Source organism: Bubalus kerabau, chromosome 6 (genome assembly GCF_029407905.1).
Source record: "Bubalus kerabau isolate K-KA32 ecotype Philippines breed swamp buffalo chromosome 6, PCC_UOA_SB_1v2, whole genome shotgun sequence".
Classification (NCBI taxonomy): domain Eukaryota; kingdom Metazoa; phylum Chordata; class Mammalia; order Artiodactyla; family Bovidae; genus Bubalus; species Bubalus kerabau.
The window spans coordinates 54,312,569-54,325,561 of NC_073629.1; the positions used below are offsets into that span (position 1 = coordinate 54,312,569).

Below are 12,993 nucleotides of genomic sequence, written 5' to 3' on the forward strand. Positions count from 1 at the left end.
TTGGTGTTCCTCACAAACTGAGCTCTTCTGGGTTCTGAACCTGGGCTTTCTTCTGTTTTTTTTTTTTATCCTCCTGTTGAGCCTGGTAAATAATCCTGTCCCTCCAATATTTAGCACCAAAATCACCTCCTGCATGAATTCTTTCCTCCCAAACAAGAAAGAACAAAAAAAAAAAAAAAAAAAGAGAGAGAGAAAGAAGAAAGAACAAATTACTCCCTCCTTGGTTCCCCACTCTCCACTATTATTTATCACAATGGACTGCTGTAAAGCGTTTCATATTCTAAGTTCTGATTAATGATTTGTGTATCTTTCTGAGGTCAGGAACTGTGTCATACTCACATTGTAACCTATTTGCAGAGCAGAAATAGAGACACAGATACACAGAACAGACCTGTGGACACAGGGAGGGTAAGGAGAGGGTGGGACAAACTCAGAGTAGCACTGACACATATGAAAAGGATCGCTAGCGAGAAGCTGCTGTGCAGCGCAGGGAGCTCAGCTCAGGGCTCTGTGATGACCCAGAGGGCTGGGATGGGGGTGGAGAGGAGACTCAAGAGGGAGAAGATATGTATACTTATGGCTGATTCACACTGTTGCACAGCAGAACGCAACACAACACTGTAAAGCAATCATGCTCCAATTAAAACACTGAAAAGTTAAAAAAAAAAAAAAAAGAATTTATCATGATGACTGGTATACAGCAGAAAGGAGGAAAAGGGATAAAGGAACTAAGGTAATAGTTTGGAGCTCAGCAAATGTCTGTTAAACAAATGAAGCAGCATGGCTGTCAAGTATATCAGAATAATTGAATAGAGAGGAGGCTAGGAAGATAGGTGGGTCTGACAGCTGGTGAGGTGAGCACAGAGGAGCCTGAATGAGAAATGGAAAAGGTCCACTTAGATGAAGTCCTCTCCTGAGGATGTAAGGTCAGTCACGTCAGTGGCTAGGGCTGTTATCATCAAATTCAGGTGAATAGAGCCTGTTTAAAGCACAATAGAAGAACAAGTACAACAATCCAAGGACACTGATCTTATAAGCAGCTTTTGGACTCTAGAACACTCTACATTATCATTTTATCAGACTTTGTGCAAGCCTAGTACATGTCAGTTGTTAAACTGTATCCCTCTCCTATATACACAAAGCAACTTAAGAAGATCAGACAAAAGAAAAATAAAATACACCTATCACCCATTCGTGGACCAGAAGGCCTAGATGAACCATGTCATATACTATCTATTTTGAGGCCACAGCTTGTCCCCTACAATAATTTCCAATAAGCCATGTTATCCACAACATGGTTTCATCCCATGTATACTAAGGAAAAAGTACACTTACTCTTCAAAGGCATGTAAATGCCTGCTTATCAAACAAAGCAACCTAGCATTTGGTGTGACATATATAGGAAACTGAAGGAGGAATGAGACCCCATGAACTGGGAACAGAGTGAAGCAAAGTAAACTTGGAGAAAACCTGAGCTGCAACTGGCAGTGTCTTCCCATTAATAAAGGGACATCTATAATTAATGGGCTTTCAAGAGTGTTCAGCCATGTATTACGGCATCACACCTCATAAAACATTCATTCAAAAGCCATATCGGGAAGGCACACCCCAGCTCCATGAGCATGTGCAGGGCACTGAAGAAGAAAGAGGGGACTTGGAAGTGAGACGCCCACTGCCCTACAAAGATGACCAAGCATGAAAGGCTGCCATCAGTGCTAAACAACAACAATAATAAAACTGAAAAGAAATTGGAATGTTGGGAACGTTAGGATTAAATTAAATTGTTACTAAATAAATAATGTTCCCAAAGAGTAAACATATTTCTAGAAAATGTTTGTAGATGTAAAGGGTTACAGTGAAATTGCTAGTCGCTCAGTCTTGTACCAAGTCTTTGCAACCACGTGGTCTGTAGCCCACCAGGCTCCTCTGTCCATGGGATTCTCCAGGCAAGAATACTGGAATGGGAAGCCTTTCCCTTCTCCAGGGGATCCTTTGGATCCAGGGATCAAACCCAGGTCTCCTGCACTACAGGCAGATTCTTTACCTTCTGAGCCACTGGGTAACACACATGCAAATACAGGCAAGAAAGATACCTAAAATAATCTCAACTACTTTTGAACTTTTAAAGTTATATCAATTATGCTAATAAGGCCAAGTCATAAATGTACATATAACAAGATAAGGCATATTTCAAAGCCCTCGTAATTTAAAAATCAATGACCCAGGAATACACAAATAAGCCACCTGAACAAGATATAGATCTCAGAAAGTGATCTGTATAAATGTACATGTTCATGCTAGAGGTGGCACAAAAAATGTGAAGAAAGAGTGGATTATTTGGTAAGCAGTGTTGAGGAAACTGGCTAGCCCACAATATGAACATTTTTTAAAAAATGAATATACACCTCATATCTTAAGCTCCAAATCATTAAAAAAAACCCAAGAGTAAACCTATAAAGCTAAACAAGTGAAGAGATGCCATGTGAGCCCAGAATACAGAAGGGTTTCTTAAATGACTCAAAATGTATAATCACAACTAATACTAAAAATTGTGAGTTCAACTACGTTATAATTAAAGATTCTGTAGTTGATGTTAATAAAGGGCACCACAAAGTTATCAGACAAGTGACTTACCAGAATAGAAGTATTCACAATATCCACAGCTAACAAGGGATTCATTTCTAGAATCTACAAGGAACTCCATAAGAATTCTTTCAAGGAACTTCTTACAAGAAAAGGGCAAGAGACCCAATTCACAGAAAAGGGAAATTAAATTAAGTAAATGAAGAGACACTCAACCTCACTTATAATCAAAACAAGGCAGAAATGATCCATGAGCCACAATGAACAGCTAATGGATAGCAAATTCAGGAAATCAGTTAATAAAAAAAGGAATCACATGTAGTACTGGTGGAGATATAAAACTGACAATATTCTGTGCAGTTCGTTGTAAAATTAGTATATTTATGTCCTAATACTCCTTGTGGACAATACTGCCTCAAGAAACACTCACAAATAGATTCAATATACTTATGTTGCCAACATCTGCTGGATCATGGAAAAAGCAAGAGAGTTCCAGAAAAGCATCTATTTCTGCTTTATTGACTATGCCAAAGCCTTTGACTGTGTGGATCACAATAAACAGTGGAAAATTCTGAAAGAGATGGGAATACCAGACCACCTGATCTGCCTCTTGAGAAATCTGTATGCAGGTCAGGAAGCAACAGTTAGAACTGGACATGGAACAACAGACTGGTTCCAAATAGGAAAAGGAGTACGTCAAGGCTGTATATTGTCACCCAGCTTATTTAACTTCTATGCAGAGTACATCATGAGAAATGCTGGGCTGGAAGAAGCACAAGCTGGAAACAAGATTGCCAGGAGAAATATCAATAACCTCAGATATGCAGAGGACACCACCCTTATGGCAGAAAGTGAAGAGGAACTCAAAAGCCTCTTGATGAAAGTGAAAGTGGAGAGTGAAAAAGTTGGCTTAAAGCTCAACATTCAGAAAACGAAGATCATGGCATCTGGTCCCATCACTTCATGGGAAATAGATGGGGTAACAGTGGAAACAGTGTCAGACTTTATTTTTCTGGGCTCCAAAATCACTGCAGATGGTGACTGCAGCCATGAAATTAAAAGACGCTTACTCCTTGGAAGGAAAGTTATGACCAACCTAGATAGCATATTCAAAAGCAGAGACATTACTTTGCCAACAAAGGTCCGTCTAGTCAAGGCAATGGTTTCTCCTGTGGTCATGTATGGATGTGAGAGTTGGACTGTGAAGAAGGCTGAGTGCCGAAGAACTGATGCTTTTGAACTGTGGTCTTGAGAGTCCCTTGGACTGCAAGGAGATCCAACCAGTTCATTCTGAAGGACATCAGTCCTGGGATTTCTTTGGAAGGAATGATGCTAAAGCTAAAACTCCAGTACTTTGGCCACCTCATGCGAAGAGTTGACTCATTGGAAAAGACTCTGATGCTGGGAGGGACTGGGGGCAAGAGGAAAAGGGGACGACAGAGGATGAGATGGCTGGATGGCATCACTGACTCGATGGACGTGAGTCTGAGTGAACTCTGGGAGTTGGTGATGGACAGGGAGGCCTGGCGTGCTGCGATTCATGGGGTTGCAAAGAGTTGGACACGACTGAGAGACTGATCTGATCTAATGTTCCTTGGGGGGAAAATAGCACATACATACTGCATGGAAGTCAAAAACATTTATAAAATGTTGACCCTTTCATGTCCCTATTTCTACAGTTTGCATATGTGGTAGGATTTTAATGGAATCTTTGCTAAAAAGGTCAGTCAGTTCAGTCGCTCAGTTGTATCCGACTCTTTGCGACTCCATGGACTGCAGCACGCCAGGCCTCCCTGTCCATCACCAACTCCTGGAATTTACTCAAACTCATGTCCATTGAGTCAGTGATGCCATCCAACAATCTAATCCTCTGTCGTCCCCTTCTGCTCTCGCCTTCAATCTTTCCCAGCATCAGGGTCTTTTCAAATGAGTCAGCTCTTCACATCAGGTGGCCAAAGTACTGGAGTTTCAGCCTCAACATCCTTCCAATGAACATTCAGGACTGATTTCCTTTAGGATGGACTGGTTGGATCTCCTTGCAGTCCAATGGACTGTCAAGAGTCTTCTCCAACACCAGAGTTCAAAAGCATCAATTCTTCAGCACTCAGCTTTCTTTATAGCTAAAACGGTAGGTAAGACTAAATAAAATGTTCTCATTTCTCTTCACAGATAAGGTTAAGGACAGAGAGAGAAGCAGATCTAATGCCACAGATGTTTTAGCGTGTGTATGTGTATGTGTGTGACTTGCTCAGTCATATCCAACTCTTTGCGACCCCATGGACAAACCTGGATCCAAGGCCTGGCCTAAGCTTGTCCATGAGACCTGGGTAAGTTACAGTCTCCACTTGCCTCAGTTTCTTTACATAAAAAACATCAATAATACCCAAACTGCACCACACTAGGATGATTAGAGATAATCCATGTAAAGCATTCATAAATAGAAAGTGATTTTTTTTAAATCAGAAAAAAGTGCATCATGCACTAACCCTAACAGATTGTGGTGTCCTGCCTAATCCATCTTAGAACACCAAAACCTCAGCAACAGACATGAAAACCAGAGAGACAGATTCAATATAAACTTAGATGTCAGCTTTTCCCAGTACAGAACAGGGTAAATTATCTCTCTTCTTCCATATACTTATTGAAAACTGTAAATGTTAAGGTTCAGTTCAGTTGCTCAGTCATATCTGACTCTTTGCGACCCCATGAACCGCAGCATGCCAGGCCTCCCTGTCCATCACCAACTCCTGGAGTTTACCCAAACTCATGTTCATCGAGTTGGTGATGCCATCCAGCCATCATCTCATCCTCTGTCGTCCCCTTCTCCTCCTGCCCCCAATCCTTCCCAGCATCAGGATCTTTTCCAATGAGTCAACTCTTCACATGAGGTGGCCAAAGTATTAGAGTTTCAGCGTCAACATCAGTCCTTCCAGTGAACACCCAGGACTGATCTCCTTCAGGATGGACTGGTTGGACCTCCTTGCAGTCCAAAGGTTAAGGTTAGGAAGTCTCTTTTAGCTCCTGGGAAATGAATATAAGGCTGCTTCTGATGGCAGCTCTGACAGTGATGACCCTGGGACTGGTGTCAGAGTCCTGACTCCACAAACACAAGGAAGTCCAGTCCAATATTCCTGCTTGGAGCATCCCATGGACAAAGGAGCCTGGCGGGCTACAGTCCATGGAGTTGCAAAGTCAAAAGTGAGGAAGCAACTTGGTACGTACGCACGCACGCACGCACATGTCGGACAATGTCGGGAGAACGCTTAGAACTCTAGCTATCCATGACTGAGTAACTGCAGGACTTCAAAGCTTGACCATGAAAACAATTAACCTGGAAACAAGATCAGATCGAAAGCAGGATTTTACACATCAGCTACTGAACGTTCAACAAAGAACAAAAATTCTGCTTGGGAATCTTTATAACCTGATGGCTAACATGCTGTATACGTCACCATTTTGGCATTTTCAGCCCGGAGCAGTTGTTTCACTTTGGTCCTCGGTTTCCAACCTATGGGCTCTAGGATCCTGGCAGAGGTCTGTATACTGAACCCTTGTCTCAGTCATACATGGACCACTATTTTACAAATACGGAAGATGCTGTGGTCGTTCTTTATAATACATATCCAGTTAAGTAATACTAAATAGTAACTTTGTCACTAAAAATTAGCAATCATCAGAAACGAGAAGAAAACTCTAAAGAAGCAAAAATTTTTAAAACCTTTTAGTATTAATAAAAGTGTCTCAATTTTTATAAGGGTTGAGAACCACTGCTTTAAAGTTCACGATTTCTAACTGAAGACAGTTTGTATTTATAATAGACATGAAGGAAAAAGAGAGAGGGTTTCAAAAAATTGAAAATCCTAATGTACATTTATCTCCATTCCCCGTCCTCTCCTGACCATAAACTTTCCCTTGGCATTTAACATCAAAGGTAGTTACCCTTTCATTCTTAGTTCACAAGCCATCGCAACTGTTCAAAGATAGAAATGGCAGTGCATTGTGTATTAAGAAAATATACATGTATCATTCTATCCCTCCCTTAAAACAGAAAAGATCACTCAGTTTATTTCTTCTCCCCCCTCTTCCACCTTCTCTTCCTTCTCCTGATACTCTGACACAATTCTACAAAGGGGAAGATATAGATCACTACAGATACTCAAAATGTTCAAGAGAAAAAAAATACATATTTTATCCAGCATTTCCCAGCGAAAACGTACTCCAAATTTTAATTTATCTTCTTCTCAGTGTAACATAAAAATCCTAGCTGAAGACAACCTCAATGTTAAACACTGCAAAAATAAGAAAAATAAACATTTCTGTCTAGGGAGTATTACAAAAATATTTAATACATAAAGTATATATGGATTTGGCCACGTCTTTCTATAATATAAGCTTTTCAGTAACTTATCCTGAACTGGGGGCTATGTAAGGTAGTCATAATGTATGTAGGGTAATGGGGTGTAGAGAGAGTTATATACATCGTTTATTAATTTATCATTTCTTTTCTGGGATGTAAACTGTGTCCTAAGGGTAAACCAGAAGTGTTTTTTTATTCTAAGAAGTTAAAATATGCTAATCTGATCTTTCAAACTAGGACCTGACAAGATATCTGTAAATTAAAACCTGCCATTAGAATTTTGGCAGCAGAAAGCAAGTCACAATGATGCAAACACAGCTAAATCTAGTCACCAACACAGAGGAAGTGTAAATGTAAAAGATGGAAAAAAACAACACAATAAAACCCCTTAAACTCTGGGTAGAGAGCAATGGGAAAAGACCTAAAGATTTAGGTAAAGTTAATCTCAAGTCAGTGTTTATCAGCTCTCCTTTAGAAAGGTGAAAGATCATCTGAATCATCACTGCCATCTCTGCCTTAGGCAGCAACTTTCCAGATTTCAAGGGAGCCGAGCATTATAAATCGTTAAGATCCCTGTTCAAGTCCCAGCATGTCCATTTACTACTATGACCACTGACAAGTCACATTTTATCAGCCTCAGTTTCTTCTCTCCATCAAATGGAATAAATGAATCCTGTTTCAGACTGTCAAAAGAAAAAATACATTACAAATGAAATGGAGAAAAATGCTCTCTGTAAACAGAAAATACGGAGAAGGCAATGGCACCCCACTCCAGTACTCTTGCCTGGAAAATCCCATGGACGGAGGAGCCTGGTAGGCCATAGTCCATGGGGTCGCTAAGAGTCAGACATGACTGACTTCACTTTCACTTTTCACTTTCCTGCATTGGAGAAGGAAATGGCAACCCACTCCAGTGTTCTTGCCTGGAGAATCCCAGGGACGGGGGAGCCCGGTGGGCTGCTGTCTACGGGGTCACACAGAGTCGGACACGACTGAAGTGACTTAGCAGCAGCAGCAAACAGAAAATAGGGGGATTCCCTGGTGACTCAGCGGTTAAGAATCCACCTGCTAATACAAGAGACCTGGGTTTGATTCCTGGGTCAGGAAGATCCTCTGGAGAAGGAAATGGCAACCTACTCCAGTATTCTTGCCTGGAAAATCCCATGGACAGAGGAGTCCACAGGGTCACAAGAATCGGACACAACTTATTGACTAAACAACAACAAACAGAAAATGAGGATCTAAAGGCCACATATTATTAATTCTGGGTTATTATTTAGTTATTATTAAATTCCACTAGAGTGGGAATAAATCCTGTTCCTAAGTAGGGGATAAGTTTGAGAGGTCACAAAGGCTGTTCTATTTTACCTGAAACAGAATGACAGATGCTGAGGAAAGTCCTCAAGTAAATTAATGAACCAGAGGGCCAAGAGTATACCTGGGTATAAAAAATAGAGACAAATGGTTGAACAGGTCTTTCCTTTCAAGAATCTCTCTTAATGACTTGTTTTCACTTTTAATCTCATGATGCATTTGGCAAGAAGAGGCACAAACACAGACATATGAAAATCAAATTTAAGAAGTCTACATCTATCTAAAAAAAGATAAAATTAATTGCTCAGTGCTCATAGTGTATCTTGGTTACTTAATGCTCACACAGTTATACCAATTACTGATAATATCACAATGCTCAAAGCAGCTGCATTTTAAGAGATTAAAGTTCTGAAGGATTATTGGAATAATGGGATCTTATAATTCAAATTACCTCCATGCTGCTAAAAAGAAAAACAAAGGGGAAGGGAGGGGAAAGTACAAATTTACCAGGCTGAGAAACTACCAAAGATTTTCCTTTCAAAGCAAAATCAATTACGTAATAAATATGTTTTACTATAAAAAATTCAGCATGGGGGGAGTGGGTATGATGAACATAGAACATCATGAATTTAGGCTTTGCTTCCTGAGGAAGCTCAAGTACCCAATATGATGAAGGGGCTAAGTGTACACAGTACTGCGATTGTGCATTTTCCCTCCCTGCTACAAAAAGAGACCCCTCTTTGCAGAATCTCCTTTTTCTCCCTCCAGTCATTTGCTTGGATCCCTTCTTCCAAAAGCAAGTAAAAGACGATGTCACTGGCTTAACATCATTCAAACATTTAACTTAAGGCTACAATCTTCCTACCTACCAAACTGACTCTCCTCAACCATCACACCTCCCCTGGTGTCCCTCTGCAAGGCTGGAATTCAACCAGACAGATAAATAAAGGCAGGAAAACAAGGCTGGGCTTTCACTGGGGGAGGGAAGGTGGGGAGAAGTCCATCTGATTTAGTCCCTGGAGAGAGGAGCTGCCAGAGAAATGAAGAAGCAGAAAGTCTGTGCTGAAAACCAACTTTTGCTCTAGCATTTTGTTCTTCACCTCTGCACTTCTGAGACGGAGCAAGACAAGCATGTGAATTGTAATCTACCTAGTGAATTTGAGAAAACTCATTCTCAGTTTTACTCTGATGAAAAATGGCATTTAATGAATAAAGATGTCAGGCTCCTACCTTTAAAAGTACCTCTGTGTCAGTAAGGGAGCCTGGCTAAGAAACCACGACTGGAGTTAACAAACCAGACACCAGACTAAACATCTCACAACTAGCTGCCCCTCATTCCTGGTCACTACCTTTCCGGTGTGTGTGTGTGCATCACCAATTCCCTTAGGTCCTGACAGTCTGGCTCTCCCGGAATGGAAAGCAAAGAGCCTGGACTCCTCTGTTGCACTGGCTGAAGAAGCAGGATTTCTGAGTCTGGACACCAGGACTCTTGCTTCCCTCTCCACCTTACACACCACCCTCAACTCATCCTCTTTCTCCCCTAGGTCCCCACCCCACCCACTCACAATACTGTTAATAACTTCTGGCCCAGGGAACAAAGTGAAGAACAAAGAGCCGCTGCTTCAGGCGGCAGGAGGAAGACAGGCAAGAGTGGAGAGGGCAGCTGAGGACTCAGGAAGCCTCCCAAGCACAGTCAGTCCTGCCTGGAAAGCTCCCGCCTCGAGTGAGTGGGTGAGGAAGCGGGGCAGGTCCCCGGGCTCCGCGTGCTGCCGCGCGTGCGTTTGCGCCCGTGTCCATTGCACCCCGCAGGCAGCACAGCCACAGAGTTTGGAGAGACCCTCCGAAAAAGCAAGCAGCCAGGGGCGCACAATGTAGAAAATGCACGCGAGTGAGGCTGCAGCGCGGAGCTGCAGATCGGCTGAGTGACAGCCCAGCGCCCATCCCGCGGGCTCACGACCCGGCCTCGCACCTGGACCAGGCGGCCACCCTGCACCCTCAGGGCGCTCTCCTCTCCGGGGACTGGCTGCTGGCGGGCTCTGCGAGCTGGGACCGGCGCGATGCGGCGGGGGCTTCACTCCTCCATCCTGGGACCCGGCAGCACGTTACAGACGGCCGTGCACTTCCTGTCTGAAACACACAGGGGAGAGAAAGAACGGGAGAGATCCGAGCGCTGGCCGAGCGGAGGCAGGGAGGGAGGCAGGCCGGCGGGGAGGGCGGCCGAGGGGGCTGCGGGTTGCATAACCGCCGCCGCCCGCCTCGCACGGTCGGCGGCCCCCAGCACTCTCCTCGGCGGGCGACCCGCCACCCCGGCGGCCCGCGAGGTGGCCGCCCCTCGGCCCGGCCTCCCCCTGCCGGCCGCCTCGCCCGCGGCGCGCTGGCAGCCCTTCCGTTTCCAGCCCCCGCCTGGGTTCCCCTCCCCGCGCTACCTAAGTCAACTATACGCCGTCCGCCTGCCTGCCTGCCTAGGGGTTCCTCCTTTCCTCTCCTCTCCTTCCCGCCCCCGGGGCGGGGGTGGGGGTGGGAGGTGGAAATCCTACGAGGGGACGGTATAAAGACCAGACAATCCTTACCAGGGGAAAGGAAGCTGGATTTTAAAGTTTAAGAGTCACATCCCCGTATATCCATTCCAGCTCAGCAGGCTAAAGAGCTTCAGGATGGGAAAAGACTTGTCTTGCGCCTGGCTGACTCAAACGGGAGAACGTGCCCGCAGCAGACACGAACTGCCAGAAAAAGAAGGGGGGGGGGGGAAGTATTCTGTGTTCCTAGGCTCCCTCTCTACTGAGACCCTTAGCTGCATAGTGCCCTAATATTTATGTATACCAATTCCACATGAAAGATCAGCATATAGTGAAGAATGCATATAGTGCATGCTTCCAAAAAACAAGTATTTCTCTGGGCATACAAATCACTAAGCAGTTCCCAAATTGTGGGTTTATGTCCATTTTGTTACCCTCCGACTTAGGTGAACCTCAGTTCAGTGGCTCAGTCATGTCCGACTCTCTGCGACCCCACGGATCGCAGCAGGCCAGGCCTCCTTGTCCATCACAAACTCCCGGAGTTCACTCAGACCTCAGGGTCCTGCTAACAAATGGTTTAGGAATCTGCCATAAGCAGAGTATGCCAGCTCTAGGAGCGTTCAGTGCCCAGCTTCTGGGCTTGCAAGTGAGAACAATTTCATCCTTACCGTGCTTGCCCTTGCCCAAGAATCTATCAGGTTGCCAAGCACTTAAAGTACTGTCTTTGATCAGCTTCTTTTATCATCAAGGTGATGGCTTAAGTTATTCTCGCTTCAAAACTCAACATGGAAAATAGTATATAATGAATGATTATTCTATATGAAAAGTTCAATTTTGACTGAAGTAGAAAGAAACTGATGGACATTAAGCTCCTGCTCAGTGTTAGCATCTCATTTTAAACTCCCTTAAATCTTAATATTTCCCAATAGATCTGCAAAAGTCCTATTCTCACATTCCCAATTGAGGAAACTGGGTCAGAAAAGTTAAGTATCTATCCCGATGTCTTAGCTAAAAAGTAGTCAAGTGGAGAGGTCTTTTCTAAGTATAAAGTCTGCACCACTTCCTCTACACTCTAATTCTCAAAACAATCATGAATTCTCAGGGAAAAATCAAGCCCAGTGACTATCCGTGATCCATCCCTTTGTCTCCCACTGAGCCTGCAAGTCCATACTATCACTCCATCACACTAGCTGGGCTCCTTACCCACCTGAATTATATGTACCTTGATGACTCAAGCAGAGGACACCGTGCTCTTTACCATTATCTACCACTGGCTCTGTCAGCCTTTTCAGAACCATTCACTGGCAAAAGTTCAGAAGGTTATGGGACAGCAGCCACTTATATGCCAAGGTACAAAGTCTGCTCAGTTCAGAACCTAATCTGCTGACTAATATTTGTTCCCTGAATTCTTTTACTCTAACTGGGCTCTTCTAAGAAGGCAAACAAACACACAAACAAAAACCACACCCACACAAAATGAACGAAACACGCATGAACTCCACTCTTGATGAAATTTGAAATTCTCTCACTTTTCATTTCCTTCTGTTTTAGCACTGAGTTCACACTCACCTGTCAATAGCATGCTGCTATTAGCCTCTTGACAAGCCAAGAAAGAGTATGTATTAAAAGGAGATTAAGAATCGTGGCAACAGTGAGACCCCAGACATTTGAGGGCGAGAGTGAGGGAGAAAGTGAGTGCTCTTGTCTTGTCTCCCGTGAACTGTGTCCCACTTGCCTTTCCCTGCCACCTTACTCAGCAGCACAGCCTCTGGGAACTCCAGAGCGGGTAAGTCAAGACCAAGGGCAGTTCAAGTGTGCCAGGAGGGGTTGAGCAGAAGCAGATGCATTCCCATCCTTCAGGTCCGCACAGTGCCATGAGGGCTAATACTAAAAAACCTCCTGAGGGCTCTTAGCATCCTTTTAGGGTCCAGCTCTGCCTCTGCTGCTGTCATTTTCCTTCTTGAAGTCCCTTGTTTTTCCTGACCTGTCCACTTTTCATTTCTTTTCACAAACTTAATCTTTCGTCCCAAAGCCCTGCCATTTCTTTCCTACAAAGTAGGGACAGAGAGCAGTTAACTCAAATTTCTCTCAATTCTCTCTCATTTAAAAAAAATAAAAAATGATAATTACTATGTTTTGGATACAATTCTATTTTGAAATACTTTTTGGTATCCCTGCCTTCATTGCTATTACTTATTAATCCAAGAGCCTTGAAGGAAAAAC

At 43.6% G+C, this 12,993-nt stretch overlaps 1 protein-coding gene across 5 annotated transcripts in view; it reads right to left on the bottom strand.

Annotated features, from left to right (window-relative positions):
• Nucleotides 1-12,993, bottom strand: part of LRRC8D (leucine rich repeat containing 8 VRAC subunit D) — a 131,299-nt gene that overhangs the window by 100,619 nt on the left and 17,687 nt on the right. For 2 of the 5 annotated variants that reach the window (XM_055585225.1, XM_055585224.1), the window contains exon 2: nt 10,224-10,381. The exons of 2 other annotated variants lie outside the window; for them this stretch is intronic. The gene's annotated coding sequence lies outside the window, so the exon portion shown is untranslated. The remainder of the gene's footprint in view (nt 1-10,223; nt 10,382-12,993) is intronic. One more of the 5 variants, XM_055585226.1, reaches the window with a different exon arrangement.